The sequence below is a fragment of the Podarcis cretensis genome (genome assembly GCF_951804945.1).
Source record: "Podarcis cretensis genome assembly, chromosome: 9".
NCBI lineage: Eukaryota > Metazoa > Chordata > Lepidosauria > Squamata > Lacertidae > Podarcis > Podarcis cretensis.
The window spans coordinates 53,101,163-53,119,609 of NC_137178.1; the positions used below are offsets into that span (position 1 = coordinate 53,101,163).

The 18,447-nt window shown below is 41.9% G+C and overlaps 1 long non-coding RNA gene across 2 annotated transcripts in view; it reads left to right on the forward strand.

Moving 5' to 3' along the window:
• The window catches only part of LOC307223772, a 44,172-nt gene that overhangs the window by 5,308 nt on the left and 20,417 nt on the right, over window positions 1-18,447 (forward strand). The gene's annotated exons all lie outside the window — the stretch shown is intronic.

The window sequence follows — 18,447 nt, forward strand, 5'->3', positions numbered from 1 at the left end:
TAATCTGTTCATGGGAGAGCTGCCAAAGGGGAGGGGGGCCTCCCACTGGCAGAAAAGGGTGGGGAGGATGCAGCAGGCAACTGGCTCAGCCCCTTAGTGTTTGACCATGCCTGAACAACATTCACTGAGTTACAGAATTTTTGCCATCCTAATCCAAACTAAAAACTAGGACCATGCAAAAAAAGGTGTTTCAGATAATGCAGTCTGAGCTTAGTTTGTGGTGGTTCCCCATACTCTACTTTCATTTATTTATCTGAATTCCAAATGGGCAGTTCATGAATGCACATTTCTATTCTAGGTTTTTATAGCAATTTCAAAGAGATCGTGTTTTCAACGTCTTTGTAACAGTGGTTTACGGTTGTCAAGCAAGTATCAATCAATGGCTTTAAAAATTAAGTTCCTCTCATGTTTCCATGCCATTTCCCTGATAAAAGGCTCTGCTGCTTAACCTGAAACTAGAGAAAGATGTATGTGGTAATGTGCAAACAGCCACAAACAACTTGAGATGGCATGTCTCAGTCTTGTGTGTCTGTTCAACTGCTGCAAAGACCAGACTGAATCTTCACAAACATTTTAAGAATGCAAGTAGGGGGAAATACTGTAAGAGGAGGTCTTGAAGATAAGCAGAGCCAAGAATAATGTACTGTGGATGACTTCTCACTCATGCATCCATGAAGATGTTGACAATTGGGAGGACAGCGCTGATATCAGTTAAATTCTAAGGGTTGTGGTCCTTAACCTCACTCACACAAAAGCAGAGACTAAAGCTGAGTCTGAATTACAGTGGTACCTCGGGTTACATATACTTCAGGTTACATACGCTTCAGGTTACACTCCACTAACCCAGAAATAGTGCTTCAGGTTAAGAATTTTGCTTCAGGATGAGAACAGAAATCGTGCTCCGGCGGCACGGCAGCAGCAGGAGGCCCCATTAGCTAAAGTGGTCTTCAGGTTAAGAACAGTTTCAGGATAAGTACGGACCTCCAGAACGAATTAAGTACTTAACCTGAGGTACAATCTTATGCCTCCTTGGCATAAGTCAGGCTTCTACAGACTCAGCCCTCCACATGTTTTTGGCCTACAACTCCCATGATCCCTAGCTAGTAGGACCAGTGGTCAGGGATGATGGGAATTGTAGTTTCAAAACATCTGGAGGGCCAAGTTTGAGGAAGCCTGGCATAAGCCTTTCCTCTGCTATATTAAGGTCCTGCCTGATTCTAAAAGAATAAATCGTAGTCATTTAAGACAACTTAATGATGCTTTACCTGACACATACAAAATGGCTGCCGTTTTGGAGAACTGTACTGAAAAGGCAAGTGCACAGCAGCCTCACTGCTAGCCTGGGTGGCAGGCAGTGCTGTTCAGGATAGACTCAGTAGTTTTACGGAGCCTGGTGAAAGTATACTGGCTCTTAGTATCACATGACTACTGTTGAACTATTCTCTGCAATTCTACTTCCTGGCCATTCTTTCTAATGCAATTTTACAAAAATTCCAGAAAATGTATTGTTAATGGAGCTTTTAGATTCTGAGTATGAATCTTGGATTTATGCTGTTATTCTCAATTTAAGAGGACTAATGGCTGATCAATATTTAGTTTTGAACACGTAATCACATACACAACACAGAGTTACAATTAATAAAATAAAAAGTGTAAAATGATGGCTATAGATTGACATTGTGGAAAATTAGTCTCTTTTTATAATGCTCATCATGCATAATACCTCAAACTGCTTAAGATAAACCTACATTTTAATTTTTTAGATTGCAAAAGCTAACATGTCAAAATAATTTTAGAGGAAAGGGATCCTTCACTGGTTGTGAATCTTGTTTACAAACTAGGGATTTACATGGGGATCTGATCTGTCTTGTCATCGCTGCAGTGAAGTCAATAATCCTAACCAAGTGTCTCATGTTTTATTATATTCCATGCATACCTCGCCAATGAGAGTTGAGTACTAGGTTAGTGTTCCATTTTAAGATTTCTAGGATAGCTTTTCAAAGAGACCCATGAACAAATATGAAGGGATGGACTTGTTATCATGGCTAGTGAATTCACCTTGGGCATTTTTAATTTTTTTAATCTGTGGAATTATATGTATGAATGGTTGGTGACAAATTCAGCTGGGCTAGGGAAAAGCATTCAACATAAAACAGAATGTTCAGAGAGGAGCTGGGAAAGAGCTGTTGGTGAGTCCTGATTCTCCACTGAAGGAAAATCTTGTTTACACATAGTGTCAGGAACCTTGGTCCTCCTTGGGACATCGGGGTATGAGACTAGGACCTAATCTAGTAGATACTCTGTACTGTGTCTGTTCTGACCTGCAGAGGCGAAAAGAGCCTAGAGATCAGCCACTTTCAAATCAGGGCCCTTGGCACACAAACAACCAACACCAAATGAGAGAAATTGTGGGAATAGACATAAATCCTGATGTGTATGCCAGCTACCTGCCTTCTGTGGCTACTGCAGCTAGGGCTGGGTAAAAGATGTTGAAAGAGACAGGGGAAATGCTGATTGCTTTGCTAAACATGACTGAAACAATATATTGCTTTAAGCCCAGGCTTAGGTCGTTGGCTATCAGCATGAAGCTCATGGACCATAGATGGGAACCTCTGTTCTAGAAGGTATTTTTATGAGCTTTTTTTCTGACGCTGTGATCTAGTTCTTGTGTAATTTGATAGCAAAAGGTGAAAATTGTGAATTAAGAATTTGGTGTTGTGTATGCACCTGTAGGATAAACTACGGTTACTAACTGGATAAGAATCTCTGCCCCCTCCACATTTTACTAGAATTTTGAGTGTGACAGAAATGACAAGTCATTAGTTATATACAAGTCAGAGAAAGGAATCAAATGTCAGAAAGTGACAGTGAACTACACATCACTGGAACTCCTTTAATGATAATATGCATCCTTATAGCTTGTTTCTCCTATTCTAAATATGGCTCGTGGTTTTGTTTACATATTGAAGCCCCTTGTGTAATTTCAAAGGAAACTAGCCATCTCTCTGAGGTGGTAAGTTTTGACGCGAACCACTGTTTTGATATGGGAGTACCTAAAATAAACACATCTCTACATGAAAACTATAGTAATATGCACGAGAGGGAAATTTACTCCCCTTCATATAAAGGCACCTTTCTCCAGTATGTCTCCTTTGCATGTGTGCGGTTTTACAGAGGAAGCCCTGTTCTCTGTGTGTCAACTGGTAATAGAGTTCCTGGCGCATTTAGTTATCTGAGGAGAAATAGTTTGGCCATATAAGATGATTGTAAAGGTAAAGGTAAAGGTACCCCTGCCCGTACGGGCCAGTCTTGACAGACTCTGGGGTTGTGCGCCCATCTCACTTAAGAGGCCAGGGGCCAGTGCTGTCCGGAGACACTTCCGGGTCACGTGGCCAGCGTGACATCGCTGCTCTGGCCAGAGCCAGAGCCAGAGCCAGAGCCGCACACGGAAACGCCGTTTACCTTCCCGCTGGTAAGCAGTCCCTATTTATCTACCCGCACCCGGAGGTGCTTTCGAACTGCTAGGTTGGCAGGCGCTGGGACCGAGCAGCGGGAGCGCACCCCGCCGCAGGGATTCGAACCGCTGACCTTTCGATTGGCAAGCCCTAGGTGCTGAGGCTTTAACCCACAGCGCCACCTGCGTCCTTGCTAGCCTAACCAGTGGGTCACAAGCCTCTGTATAATATAACCATAAGCCATTGGTTTTCAGTGGGTGAGTCTAAAGCGGTCTGAATTAGGGCTCAGCCAGACTTCCTTCTGTGCTGTGTTTCTAGGCACAGATCTGCAGTTTAATGCTCTATGCACACTTTTTTTCTTTTCCCCAGCACTTTGCCCATGAAAACCCACCATTTACTGCTGAACTGGAGCTAACAGCAATTTGCAGAAACCCCAAATTGCCATTTGTTCCAATTCAGTGTTAAAGAGCAAGTTTTCATGGGGAAAGTGCTTTTGGGGATGGTGGAGCATGTATATAGCTTTAAAATACAGACCTGTGCCTAGAAAGCTTGGGGCAAAAAGGTAAGTGTGGGTGAGCCCTTAAACTGGATTGCAACAATGGCACTACAACATTTCCCTTAAAAATGAAAAAGGGGAAAGGCATTGAAGGGAAGAAGGAAGAAGAGGGGCAAGGTACATCTATGCTACAAATAGGGGTGGGCAAATCTGTCATTTTTTTGTTTCTCTCAGTTTTCCATATTTCACAGAGATCAGTTCTCCACACTTTTCCATTGGTCTGATTTTTTTTAATTACAAAAGCCCTCATGAAAATTCATGTGCATTTTAAGTTAACGTATTTCTGTATGCAATTTTGCCTAATATACACAACTTTGCAAATGTATTTCCCCTCAGTATAATGCGTTTTAATGTTATTTTCACCAACACAAGCATTTTTATGCATATGTTCCCATACTGTACACGGTTATTTTGGTACACATTACTTGGGCAGCAGGGGTGGGGGTGGGGAGAACGGCATTTCAAAATTTGGAGAAGTGCAAATTTGGCATCATGGTTTGGAAAGGTAAGTTCGCATTAAAATCCAGTCCCTTACTACATGTGCCAGTTCTATCGATGCTAATTAAACTGTCATTGTTTCCCCACAAAAGATAATAGTTTAGTACAAATGCTAATAAAGCTGTAAGAGATCTCTTAATCTGCACCATGCAAGTGTATTAGTATGTACGGTGAACAAATCCCAAGGTTCCTTTGGCATAAGGAAAGTCTGTCAAGCCAGTATGTCACTGATTTAACGATTTGTGAGAGGTAGACAGATTTTAAAGAGGGGAAAGAGAGGCATATACATTTTTTTCCTTAAAACACACACACAAACTGGATCCCATTGTCCAGATTAGGGTTAAAGCAGGTAGATGAGCTGTCTTCACCTATTTAAGATTCTGTCTGTGTTTGCATTTCAAATACAGTGGTACCTTGGTTTACGAACTTCATTCGTTCCAGAAGTCCATTCTTAAACCAAAGTGTTTTTAAGCTGAGGCATGCTTTCCCTACTGAGGCCTCCCGCCGCCAGAGCCCTTCTACCGTTCGGCTTCCGGGGCAAAGTTCGCTAACCGGAACACCTACTTCCGGTTTTGTGGAGTTTGTTCACCAAATAGTTTGTTAACAGGACTGTGTGTAGACTGAGGTACCACTGTATAGCATATTCAGTTCAGTTGCTGCAGTACCACAGCTGTGCATCGCTACAGAATTTCATAAATTGTTTCAGCAACAAAAGTCAGTTCCAGGTACAGAAATATCTGATAGCTTTGTTAATTCCTAGAGTCCTGCATATATAATATGCCCAAGAAGATGTGGGTCGCTCAGGAAAGCTGACCCACTCTTAAGTTTCCCCAATGCCCACTGTGAAAGTGAGAACTATTGTATGTAATACGTTATTTCTAGCTCACAGACATTATACTTTTAAAAAGTCCTGTGGAGAGCCGTCATGGGTAAAGCTCTCCGGGAAGCTTTGCTGTGCAAGTTCCAGTTAAATGAATGGTAAGATTTTATTATTTAAGAGGTACCCTGCATTTCCCTCCAGTGATTTCACAGTGGCTTAAATATGGCCTCCAAGGGGACCTTCATTCAAGCTGACAGGGTTAGGCCTGCCTAGCTTGCTTCAGTAATAGACAGTCCTCTTGAGTGGTTCCTAAGCATTTCAGTGCCAGGGCTTTCGCAACATAGCTTCCCAGAGGATTGTGCCCATGTGTCAACTGAAGTCTGTGCAACAATTTATTAAGCATGCTATTCTTTCTCAAATATTTATATACCAGTTTGGTTGCGGTGTTTTGCTCAATAATGCCCGCACAGCTAAGAGCAATTTAATCAATACAATCATGCGTAAAATAATTCAAGCAATTAAATACCGCAAAGGAGAAAGCCCAGCATCTTAGCAAATCCATCCAAGTTTCCTAAAGGCCTGGGTAGGATGGATATTGGCAGGCTTTTGTTGCGGTGGAAAGGTTGTAACCTTGGGACCATGATGTAAAAAGACTGATCCACAAAGAATAAGGAGAGTGTTCTTCACTTCTGAAGACACACACATACCTTTATATGTTTTATTCACCATCAGATTTCTTTAATGCCACACTGTCCAGCATTCAGGATAAATACTGGACCACCCAGAAGTAAACCTCACTGAAAACAAACTGCATTTTCAAGCCTGCTCACACACATGCTCCCAGTATGTAGGCTCCATACAGGGGCGCCATCTCTGTGGGACTGTGGAGGTTGGACCCCCCCCCTTTTGAAATTTTCAGTGAAGGAGCTGGGTCCCCTATGAGCCACATTCCTATGAGTGTGTCCAGGGCTGTCGTTAGCATATGTCCCACACCCCTTGCACCCCCGGGTAAAGACGGCCCTGAGTGTGTCCCTCCTATGAGTCACACCCAGCTAGTTATGCCAGGCTGGGCTGTCTTGTTTGGTACTTTGATTCAGTCTGATGTTTTACTAAATAAAGGAATTCTGGAGAGGATCTAGCAGTCAGGAGTTTAGTGGATTATTTCCTCCTGGCAAAAAAACCCTGTAACACTATGTTCATAGTTGTATTCTTGCCCATCTTCCTATTTCACTCATGTAAATTCAGAGGGAGATGTGGAGAATCAACAGAGAGTAAAGCTGAAGGAGCGTCTCCACCCCCATCGTTCAGCCCGGACACAGAGGTCCAGCTCCGAGGGCCTTCTGGTGGTTCCCTCACTGTGAGAAGTGAGGTTGCAGGGAACCAGGCAGAGGGCCTTCTTGGTAGTGGTGCCCGCCCTGTGGAATGCCCTCCCGCCAGATAACAAGCATATAAACAGCTATCTGACTTTTAGAAGACATCTGAAGGCAGCCCTGTTTATGGAAGCTTTTAATGTTTGATGTTTTATTCTGTTTTTAGTGTTCTGTTGGGAATCGCCCATACTGGCTGGGGAAACCCAGCCAGATGGGTGGGCTTACAATATAATAAATTTGTTTGTTTGTTTATTATTAAACATCATGGTTACTTTTTCTATTTTCTTTGAACTCATGAGCCAGGAGAACCAGAGAAAATAGTGCATTAACACATTATGGAGTGTATTTCACTGTCTCCACACTTTCATTGGCTTGTGAACCTGGATTTCCTAATGAAATAGCAGGTGTCTTTCTGGGTTACTTCTACCACCCTCTTTCAGCCATTTGTGAGTGAATTTGAGGGCACTTTAATTATTTACAACTTAAAAGATTGGCCCACCACAGTTTTCCCTAGCAGTGAGAACAAGTTTTATTCAGACTTCCAAGGTAGCATTTTTGGAAAATATTAACCAACGCTTCATACCAAAGTTCAAAAGCACTGTGAAAATAGTATCAACTTGGATGGATCTCACTATTAATCATTAGCTTGCCCAAAATGAATGTAAGAGGAGGAGGAGGAGGAATGGAGAGAGAAATATTTAAAAGGTATATAAAACATATTCATTATGTATCTTTCTCTTAAAGTAGAAAAGTAACATGATTATAAGAGCTTTCAAGTCTAACCCTGACATCAAACCTTATTTCATGGTTCAGACATTTTAAAACATGGAAACTTTGTGGGCATTAGAATATAATGGTCAGTTTTGAGAAGAGGTAGTGTTTAACTTCAGTCATTCTTGGTAAGGTATAAATACTATTGGACATCATGCTTGAGTAATGTTAAAATGTCTGGTTGACAACACAGCTCTAACAGCCAACTTGATAAGGAGCAGATCAGCTTATCGGTAACATTCTTTTCACAAAGAGGTCGGTGTTCTTTTAGGTCCCTGAAGTGTAACAATTCACAATCATTCCAAAAATGTCTTCATCAAAATATTTATAGAACCACTGACCTTGCTCTTTTTTCTTTTTTGGTACCATGTGTTTTTGTGGCACTTTGTGATTTTTGAAGCAGCACTGCACAGCACACAGGTATAAGGTCCATCTGACCACAGCTACAGAATGGATGGAGTAGCATTGCTAGAGAGGCTCTTTATATGCCTGTCTGTCTGTTTCCCGGTCCCACAGTACAATGATGGCATTTTGAAGACAGATTTCCCGCCCCCCCTGCACCAGAGTTTGAGAAACAGAGACAAAGCTAACTTTAGAGAAACACCTGGACCTATTGCAGATTAAAGCTAGACAATTCTGGCTTTAATTAATACAAACTGAAATTAACAGCATTGGTTCTGTTCTGCTCTGCTATATAGACTACAAACCAATGAGAACCTAGTTTCAAATACAGTGGTACCTCGGGTTAAGTACTTAATTCATTCTGGAGGTCCGTTCTTAACCTGAAGCACCACTTTTGCTAATGGGGCCTCCTGCTGCTGCCGTGCCGCCGGAGCACAATTTCTGTTCTCATCCTGAAGCAAAGTTCTTAACCTGAAGCACTATTTCTGGGTTAGCGGAGTCTGTAACCTGAAGCATATGTAACCTGAGGTACCACTGTATACAGAAGAGAAAACCAGCCACCCTATTGCTTTCTCATCTTTCTTGTCTCTTCAGTGGCTAAATCTGCCCCATCTCTACAAACACTAGCTATTTGGGGGATGGAGGGGGTATTATGAAGAGGCGTTTTGTAATAAGTTATGTTCTTGTTCTGCTGTGGCCTCTTGGAGATTTTTGCATGCCTGCCCTTAAACAAATCTGCAAAACCTTAACTACAGAACATGAGACATTGTATCTCCTAAACTACTCAACAATATTACTTGAAAATTGTGCTTTGCATTGTAAGATGAGAAGTGCAATTGTCATCGTCATATATGAGTCTGGTTAAAAGGAGAGACAGAGGCCTGAATTCACCAGTGACAGCTGAAACTGGTGCATGTTGGACTCTTCCCACCCCATCTATTTCCAGACAATGCTTAATTGACAACTCTCATGGCTCAACCTGGGAGGAATTGAGGGCTCCCAACCCAGATGTTATCAAGTGAGTGGTTAAGTGTTGCAACTAGGGCTTAATGAAATAGGAGGAGGCGGCTAGGTTCTCTACACAGAGGCACATATCGAAAACAACTTGACTATGCACACAAAGCTTAAAGTAAGTCCCATCGGTCTAAATGGGGCATATGTATGAGTGAACAAGCATAGAATCCCACCCTCAGTGACACAGGGGGCCATGGTTCCTCTTCTATCATATAGTTCCACATACAAAGCAGACATTTGTGGATCTTCTTTGGAAGGATGCGTAAATCTGGAGTGCAAGTTGGGTTTTTTTCCGCATTACAAGAAGCAATAGAGGGCAGAAGTGTCTTTTTGGTGTAATAAGCATTCTACCAAGCCTGGTCAGATGTGGGATCACATTATATGGAAACAACATCTACTCTACAGGAGGCATGTTCCCCTAGGATTTAACTAAATGGCAAGGCTGGTTACTGAGCACCTGAGAGTGCTCACTGGTGTTGTTTAAGGGAATTTCTTTCTTCCTTCCCTCCCCCCCTTTTTAAAAAGACCCCACTAAATGTAAAATCATTTCACTTTTTCTTTTTCTTTTTTATACATCTTGAGCACTGGCTGATGGACTCAGCACTCAGAAGGGCCTCTTACCAGCTCAATCTGCTGTCCATTCACTCCCTATACTAGCTGGCTGCCTCCTTCCACTGCCCTGCCTTGTCTGGGCTTTGAGAAAGGACCATGGGGGTCCTTCGTATCCCCTGGCATTCTGAGCAAGGTGAAGAGGCATTGGCTGTGCCACCTCTGCAGTGTGCCACGGCAACTAAAAAGACTTTAAACTTGGAGAGCTATATATGTCTTTCTAGCTGCTGTGACAAACTGCAATAGATGCCCTTTCTCAAAGTCCAAGTGCCAAGGGAGGTGGCAGAGAAGCCTCCAGTGTAGGTGCGACTACTATTACAGTGGTACCTTGGGTTAAGTACTTAATTCGTTCCGGAGGTCCGTTCTTAACCTGAAACTGTTCTTAACCTGAAGCACCACTTTAGCTAATGGGGCCTCCTGCTGCCGCTGCACCGCTAGAGCACGATTTCTGATCTCATCCTGAAGCAAAGTTCTTAACCTGAAGCACTATTTCTGGGTTAGCGGAGTCTGTAACCTGAAGCGTATGTAACCTGAAGCGTATGTAACCTGAGGAACCACTGTATTATATAGCTATACCCCACCTTTCCCCCCGACGAGACTCAAGGCGCCTATCACAGCAGCAAAGAATATTTTAAAACAAAAGTAAGGGTGGCAGAAAGTGGGGGGGGGGGATTATGGTGAGGCCATTGATCAGGACATGACTATGTCCTCCCTGAAGTTTAGCACCAGCCCTGAAGCTGGGTGGGCAGCTGGGAGGCTGCAGAATGCAGATTACTTGGAGAAATGACTTATAGAATGAAAGAAAGGATACCCAACAAAATCCATTGGCCACTGCTAAAGAAAGGTCAGTGCATTCTTTTCATGAGTATTTCTCTCCCTTTTGATAATAAATTGATGAGGAATATTTGAAAGAAGAAGAAAAAAGAGTGGAATATTTTTTCAGCAAGGCACTATGGGAAGCTGTCTCCAGGACAACTTGTCTTCTTCCCCTTGCCAGTGTGTTGCATTATGTGTGAGAACATACCTGGAGGCAGTTCCTCTTACATTCTTTATATAAAGCACATATAGTGAAGAAATCTATAATGAAAACGAATATCTTAAAAATCTGTTCTAACAGCATGCAGGCAAAATGTGGTCTATGAATACTACACCATCGAATGGACTATTTAAGCAACAGTTTCAGTCTGACAGCATTTCATCAATATTGCTGATTTCTTTTCACTACAGAACATTCGGGGTGATGTTATATCCTGGGTTTCGAAGAGCTGCTTAGTATCTCCATTTCATAAAGCTGTATTTCTTGGAAACAGCTTTGACAAAAAAATAAAATGGTAAACAGTCTAATGGGAAGTAGATCCCTATCTTTTTTATTAATCTGTGCAAAGATCTGAAAGCAGCTTGATCCTCACTCCCATCCTGGAATCAATTTGCTATAAAACAGCAGTAGTGTAGGTATGTCCTTTCCCCACCAGAAATCAAGTTTGCAAAAGGTCTTTTTTATCCACTCCCTTGTGAGTGTCAAGCAAGGTTTTTGGCTATTTCACCATGATGCAAATGCAAATGTTCTCCGAACCACTAATAGGGCAAGTAACTCGTGTGGAATAGGTTGATATTTATAAGGCTGTCTCTGTTTTAGTTGGGATTCCGTCACATCCATCAAATTCAGATTGCATGATGGAAGATGTTTTGGTGTTCTTGCACCATAAATTTGCATCCTCCCCAAATTTCCTGAATAAGGAAAGCACACTGGAAAAGTGTGGGACGAGAATGGCTTGATTCTCATATAACCTTCCTGCAAACAACACAGAATGATTCCTCAATAATTAGGTGGCATCATCAAACCTCCCCTTAAACTTTGCGTAAACAAATTAGAATGAATGTTCAAGAAACAGATAATTAGGAAGCAGCCTAAGAACCTCAATTTTATGCTGTTTCTACACACTATAAGGCACATTCAAACACATTATTTCCCTCAAAGAATTCTAGGCACTGTAGTTTACCCCTCACAGAGTTACAATTCCAAGGAACCTTTACCAAACCATAGTGCCCATGATTATTTGAGAGGGTGGGGAATGTGCTATGAATGTGCTTTAAAAGTACAGGGTATCCACAGCCTTGGTGACAACAGGCCTGGCTTACTGGTATTACTATGTTGCTCAGCCTTGCTTTGGCCACTGGATTTGCCACTCCATATAAGGAGGGAGGAAGAAGGCTAGGCGGGATGGTGGCCAGCCTCCTTCAAAGGTCCCATGAGATGAAATACCCACTGACATCTTATGAGAAGGCCACTCCTCCCCTCCAAGTATGGCAGCTGCTTTGCTAGCCTACAAGTTAGCCAATGGTTTTAACTAGCTTTCCAAGCTGTAAGTGGTGACTCCACAAACACACTTCAAGCCATAGTTTCAAGGCAAGATTCAAACCAAAGTTTCCAAGTTTAAATGGCATGATAAAGTATGGTTAGTAAAAACCAGAAATGGAGGAAGAAACATGCAACAGGTGAGGAGGGATGAAGTTGGGGAGTACATGGGTCTGTGAGATCACTATGATTTGGTATTAATCTGAATTGAATTAGATTACAGTTCCTTTTCCTGCTTAACCTTGAATCTCAAAGAATCCACTCAAAGATCATATTGATCAAACACTTGAGAAAATCAAACCACCCAAATTGCAGGGCTTGTGGAACAAGAAACAGGAGAATACAAAGAAGGGTGGGGGGATGCACTGCAGACCTTTTTCGCTTTTCAATCTCAGGTCCCATATTAAGCACCATTTAGCACATGAAGACAGAAGTGTCTGGCGTGCACTGGTCCATGGGGTCATGAAGAGTCGGGCACGACTAAACGACTAAACAACAACAACAAGCACATGAAAACTTTTGCAACTCAAGCAAATAACAGTGTGTGTTTCTGTTTTTGGTGGAGAAGATGAAATGGGGTATAGGTAAGCATGCAATGCAATACTAGGTTCCCTCCCTGCACCAATTCTTACCTATTTTGAAACTGCAACAAGTATTTCAACAGATTCTTCACAAATGCAGAGCTGGTGGCATAAGCATAAACCCCGAAGCGATTTTTAGTAAAAATATTTAGCTATTAATCTTCTTCCTCCAAAATACTCCCACATTCCTCCTGCTCTGTGCCATCTTGTAACTATTCTGTCAACAAGCCCAAATACATGTAAGCCAAGTGGCATAGGCATTGTAGTTTTTTCATGCACATGCCAGTTGTTACATATTGGATGCATCCAAGGCACATAATAGATGAACAGGATTGCAGTGGCCCCCAAGTGTTGCTGGTAACATGGCCTGATTCAGTTTTGGAAGTGGTGAAGCAAGGCATGCCAAGGTATCAGCACTCCTAAATGAGCATTTCAAAATGTTAAGAGTTTTTTTAAAAAATATATAGTAAAAATAGTGAGGAAATTAAAGAACAAAGTTACAGGACAGAAGGGGCTGTCCTTTACAAAACTCATAATTAACCTGTAGAATTCTTTGCTCCCAGCAGTGGACCGTGTGATAGAATTGCACCATGCACCTGATCTCCCTCTGGCCGCATTGCTGCTGAATATAGGGATAGAGAGGGGACAAGGGAAGTCAGCATGGTGCAAAAGCCCTGGAAGAGCCATTCTGCTGCTCCTGCTGGCATGTTTGCACTGCACTGATCTTTCCTCTACCTCCTCCTCTGTCCATCCCAGTGAGCAGCAGTGATACAGCCAGAGGGAGGTCAAATGAGCAGTGCAGCAGCACCATGCTGTCTGCTGCTGCTGGCCACAGGATGTTGTTGCAATGATGGCCACCAACACAGGTAGCTTCCATTAATCTGTCTGCCAAGAGCTATTAAGCATGAGAACTACAACTCAGTAGTCAGAGCATCTGCAAAAAGTCCTTTGGTTTACTTCACTAGGGTTTTACCTGAGCTTTTGAGGAATCCAACCCATCTTCCGTAGTAGCAACCTCTGTAAACAGAGGCGGAAGTGAATGTTCTGGATGGATATGGCTGCTCTGGTTAAAATCCCACTGAGTTCAATGAAACTTGCTTCCAAGTATGTGGGTTCCATGGCCTAAATTGGTATACTGAAGTCTGCAGTACTGTAAGTTGTTTTCCTCTCTTAACAATCAAAGTTACAGCCATTTGTACTCGGCCTTCAGCTACGCCTTCCTACTGTAATACATTTACCCACAACAAGCAACCGAGACAGAGCACTGCTTTTAATCTAAACTCAATTACAGAAGAAAGTGGAGGTATTTGGGTGTGGGGAGGAGGGGGAGTTGTGTACCTTTGTAGTAAATGTGAAGGCATATATGAAGGAAACTGGAATAGTCACATCACCAAACGGTAATAAGAGATGAACAGCATGACTCACAATCCAGAGAGATAATTTTCAAAATGTTTGATAATAACTGAATTTTCGTCCTTTCAAAGCTGTGTGGGGGAGGTAAGGATTCTATGTTCTGATCTGAAAGTTTAAACTAATAGATTCTCACATCCAAAGAAAGGGGACAGTTAGTTACATAACAAGCAGCTGTAGGTGCATCAGATACAATGTGTGGGTAGTCTGAGGCATTTCTAAGAAGTATGTTTCTGTAGGTGTCAGAAAGTAATTTATTTTCCATCCTTCATCAGCATCTAATGTAAGTGTAGCATCTTTGTTATTTGCCTGATATTTGAGGATTTCGGATTTTTAAAAACCACACGGATACATTACAGATTCTTTCAGAAAAAGAAAGGAAACTAAAATTGATTCATTTAGGAAACCTCTCAAAGTGCTGTATTGGACAGATCCATTGGACACGTAAAGGCTGCATGCTGCTTTTAAGGTCTGGGAGTAGCAGCTGGTGCAGAATGCTGTGGCTAGACTGGTAATGAGAACAGAACACCAACATGAGATATGACATGTGTTAAGAGAAAAAAAAAAAGCCCTGCACTGGCTTCCCATTTACTACTGCACTAGGTTCAAGGTTATTAGACCAATGCACAAAGCCCTGAATAACTTAGGTCTAGAATACCTTAAGGACCACCTTACTCTGTATGGCCCAAGTCAATTGCTGAGATTGTCTGGGGAAGCACTATTAGTGGTCCCCCATGGACTTAAAAGCATGACTCATGCCAACATGAAGTCATGCCTTCAGTGTTGTGGGTGCAACTCTATGGAACTTCCTCTTGTCAAATAGGCATCATCTTTGCAGAGCTTCAGATGCCTTGTTAAAAGAGTTTCATTTCAGGAGGGCCTTGGATAATGAATGCTTCTCTGATGTGTTAGCTGTTTCCCAATGCTCTTTCTAAAATTTCTGAGATTTTAAATATCTGAAGTTTAATTTATATTTTAAATTTTGTTATTTTGGATATTTTTCTTGTTGCAAGCTGCTTTGAGAACTCAGTGGTGAAAAGTGGGACCTATCATCCATCTATCTATCTATCATCTATCTATCTATATCTATCTATCATCTATCTATCTATCTATCTATCTATCTATCTATCTATCTATCTATCTATCTATCATCTATCATAAATAAGAACACTGCATTCAATTGCAGAAATAGCCCAAGGCATTTGGGGGTGCCATTGGAAGAAAATTCCAGTGGCACCCCAGGGTGATAAAATCTTAAACAAACAAACAAACAACAAACAAACAAACAAACAAACAAACAAACAAACAATAATGCCCGCTAATGGCAACCTGAGGTCTGCCACTACGGACAAGGTGGTTCATGATGCCTAATGGTAGACGTAGCTATGCTACGGTGCCCCTCCCATTGGTTATATGAGCATTGGCATATGAGTATTTAGTTTTTCATTCCGCAGGAGAAATAACTCTTTCTAAGATTTCCTCTGGTCGGGGTTATGCTGCACCAAGCATATCTTGCCAGTTAAGTGCTGGTTGTGTAGAGTACACCACAAAAGATACATGAGTATACATCTGAGGCTCTTTCTTGGTTACCTCTGTGACATACTGCAGGAATGTGGAAAATGTTTCAGCCTGAGGCAACCTTCTGGAGGTTACATGGTGGGCAGTGCCAGAGGCAAAGCAACAAATGTAAATTTTACCACTGTACACTAAGCTCCTTGCTATACACACACCAACCCTGCCTAGCCTGTATCTAGACAAGCAAAATACATTGTCAGATTTCCAGGACACACTCCAGCCAGGCAAAAATAATTTGGATGCAAACATGGCCCAGTGAGGGATTTGACCTAGAGAGAGTTCTAAGGGCCCGATAGAGAGGCCCTGGGATGTGGTGCAGGAGACAGATTTAGTCCCTGGACTACGATTCTCCACCCCTGCTATACTGCGTACTGCAACTGAAAAGGCTTCCTGTGTACTTGTGTACCAGTGGTAGGAAAGATCTATAAATGAAATAATGGCTCAATGAAGAATCCCCTTCCTTGGAACTCTCCTTTCACCTCTTGCTCTTTCCTTCTGCCTCCTTCCCCTATCCGGTTTATCAGATTGCATTCTTCAGATCTTTTCACTCTAAATTGCCCTCCTATCACTTCAGGAGACAAAACATCCATTTCCTTTCGATATAATGTCTCAAAATTTATTTCACGTTAGTCCAATCTCATTCTCTTCATGGTATCAGGGTTCTGGGGATAAGTTGAGCTTTTCAAAAGTCACCATCCAAGTGTCAAGAAACATTGCTTGCTCAGCTTGAGAAGATGGATGGAGAGTAATAAAAATATATTGAAAGCAATGCAGAATAATGCTGGAGAGTTTACAAAACAGTTATGTACTGCAAGGAAAAAAAGACTGAAAGTTTATAATAGGAACACCAGGGCACTCTAAAACAATAAGTGGACTCTTAATCATCTCTACTCTCAGGATTGTCCTAAGGATAAGTACTCTTGGCCAGAGTAGGAACACAGACTGAGGTTTCTCTAAAAGAATGCATAGTAGTCTGGACATTATTGGGTTATATACAGTAGTACCTCGGGTTACATACGCTTCAGGTTACAGACTCCGCGAACCCAGAAATATTACCTCGGGTTAAGAACTTTGCTTCAGGATGAGAACAGAAATTGCGCAGCAGCAGCGGGAGGCCCCATTAGCTAAAGTGGTGCTTCAGGTTAAGAACAGTTTCAGGTTAAGAACGGACCTCCAGAATGAATTAAGTTCTTAACCCGAGGTACCACTGTATTAGTATTATAGCCTGGAGCAAGATTCCACTCTTAGACCTTTCTAGTTTCTCCCAGTTTCTGTCCAATACAAGTCCAGCAATAAAACATGGTGTTGGGGTTGGAGTGATCCTACACAAAAGTACTTATGTTAATCTACATAGGGCACATGGAGGCAGCACTTACCTAAGAACAGCCTACTGGATCAGGCCAATGGCCCATCTAGTCCAGCATCCTGTTCTCAGTGGCCAGCCAAATGCATGCAGTACTGAAAAGTTGCATCTCTAATAACTCTGAGACATCAGTTTGAGTTAGACATATGCATATGCAAGGGTGCAATTTTTCCCTGGGTACATATTAAGATCCTAACACTAGGTCCTGCAGACTACAGCCTCAACCAATGTATATAGACGGAAACTAAGAACTTTTCTAGATGTTTCAATGTTTTAATCCATATTTGTTGCCTAGGTTTTATTTCAATATGTTTTCTTCTTGGATTGCAGATATAAGGCTGCTTCTTTAATTAAATGTTATTTTGGCAACAGTGGGGTGCTCCTGTATCAGGTCAAAGCAAATGGGATGTTAGGAGATCTGTGGGAGGGGACTAATCCATTGAGGGCTGTGGTGCTGGTGGGGTGTGTGTGGTTTAACCCAATTAAAATCACCCCTGCAAGCTCCTAATTGCCCTCTGAGGAAAGCACATGAGCATGCGCTTGTGTCTTGAATAATTACAACTAGTGCTGTGTCAAAACCTGTCCTCCAATTTCTTGAAAGTTTTCTTCAGCTGCAAAAGAAGTTTCCACCTCTCTGCCTCTTTTGCAGGGCACGTTAGAACTCCTTTATGCTTTCAGTGGGTGTAAGGCTGGGCTAATGTTACAAGGTAGTCATGGAGGGTATGTGTGTTTTTCTTCCCATTAAACATTTGCCCTGCACTCTGCAGCTTCCCCACTGCCTGTGGTTGCTGATCTCAGAAAGCCCCAGGGGAGGAGTTTCTTTATAACACCTTCCCCTGGATTTTAAATGAAGTGTGGGAAGTATTTTAACTTTTGTATTTTTTAGTATTTCAAACTTTTGTATGTTTTAAAGTATAGTTGTGGGTTCCCCCCTTGATTTCCATATCTTTTTGTAAACTCTCTCTCTTTCTTTTTGTAAACTGTGTGTGTGTGTGTGTGTTTCACAATCAAGTAGTATATACATTTAAATAAATAAAGATAGATAGATGATAGATAGTTGGGGAGAGTGGATATTGAGAACCTGAAACCAGCACACTGGCTATGCTTGTTTTTAAGGGAGGTTTTTCCTTTTTAAAATAAGGGAATTAGTGCAGAAAGGTGATTTTCTTTATCACTTAAAATAATAATAATGAACAGCAGCCAGCCACAGAGTAGAGAGCACACCTGCCCCCTGCACTTAGAGGAGAGCCTGACCAATGGCATCATGGGATTTTCAGGAAGGCTTCAGAGTACAGATCAGAAAAGAGGTGATTTGCAGAATGAAAGAAAGGGTAGTCACAAACACCATTTGGCCTCCTTGAAAGCATACCGAGCACAACAAGAGCTCTGTACCCCACTCATTCCTCTCCCCTCTGATAACCTTCATGTTCAGTTTCTTTCCTCATTAATTGATGGAGAAAAAGTAACTTTCAGGACATCACAGTACACGAATAAAGTGAATGGTTCAGCCCAATGTATTCTGATATACTACAAGCAGTTTAGTATAATAACCAGTTTTCAAAAGTTGCACAGTCTAGGGGTGGAATGGCAGTTAGAGGAGAAGCAAGCAGCATATTTTTTATGGTTTTTTTGTGGTGCAATGGATTTTGTATAAATATTAGCCTCCA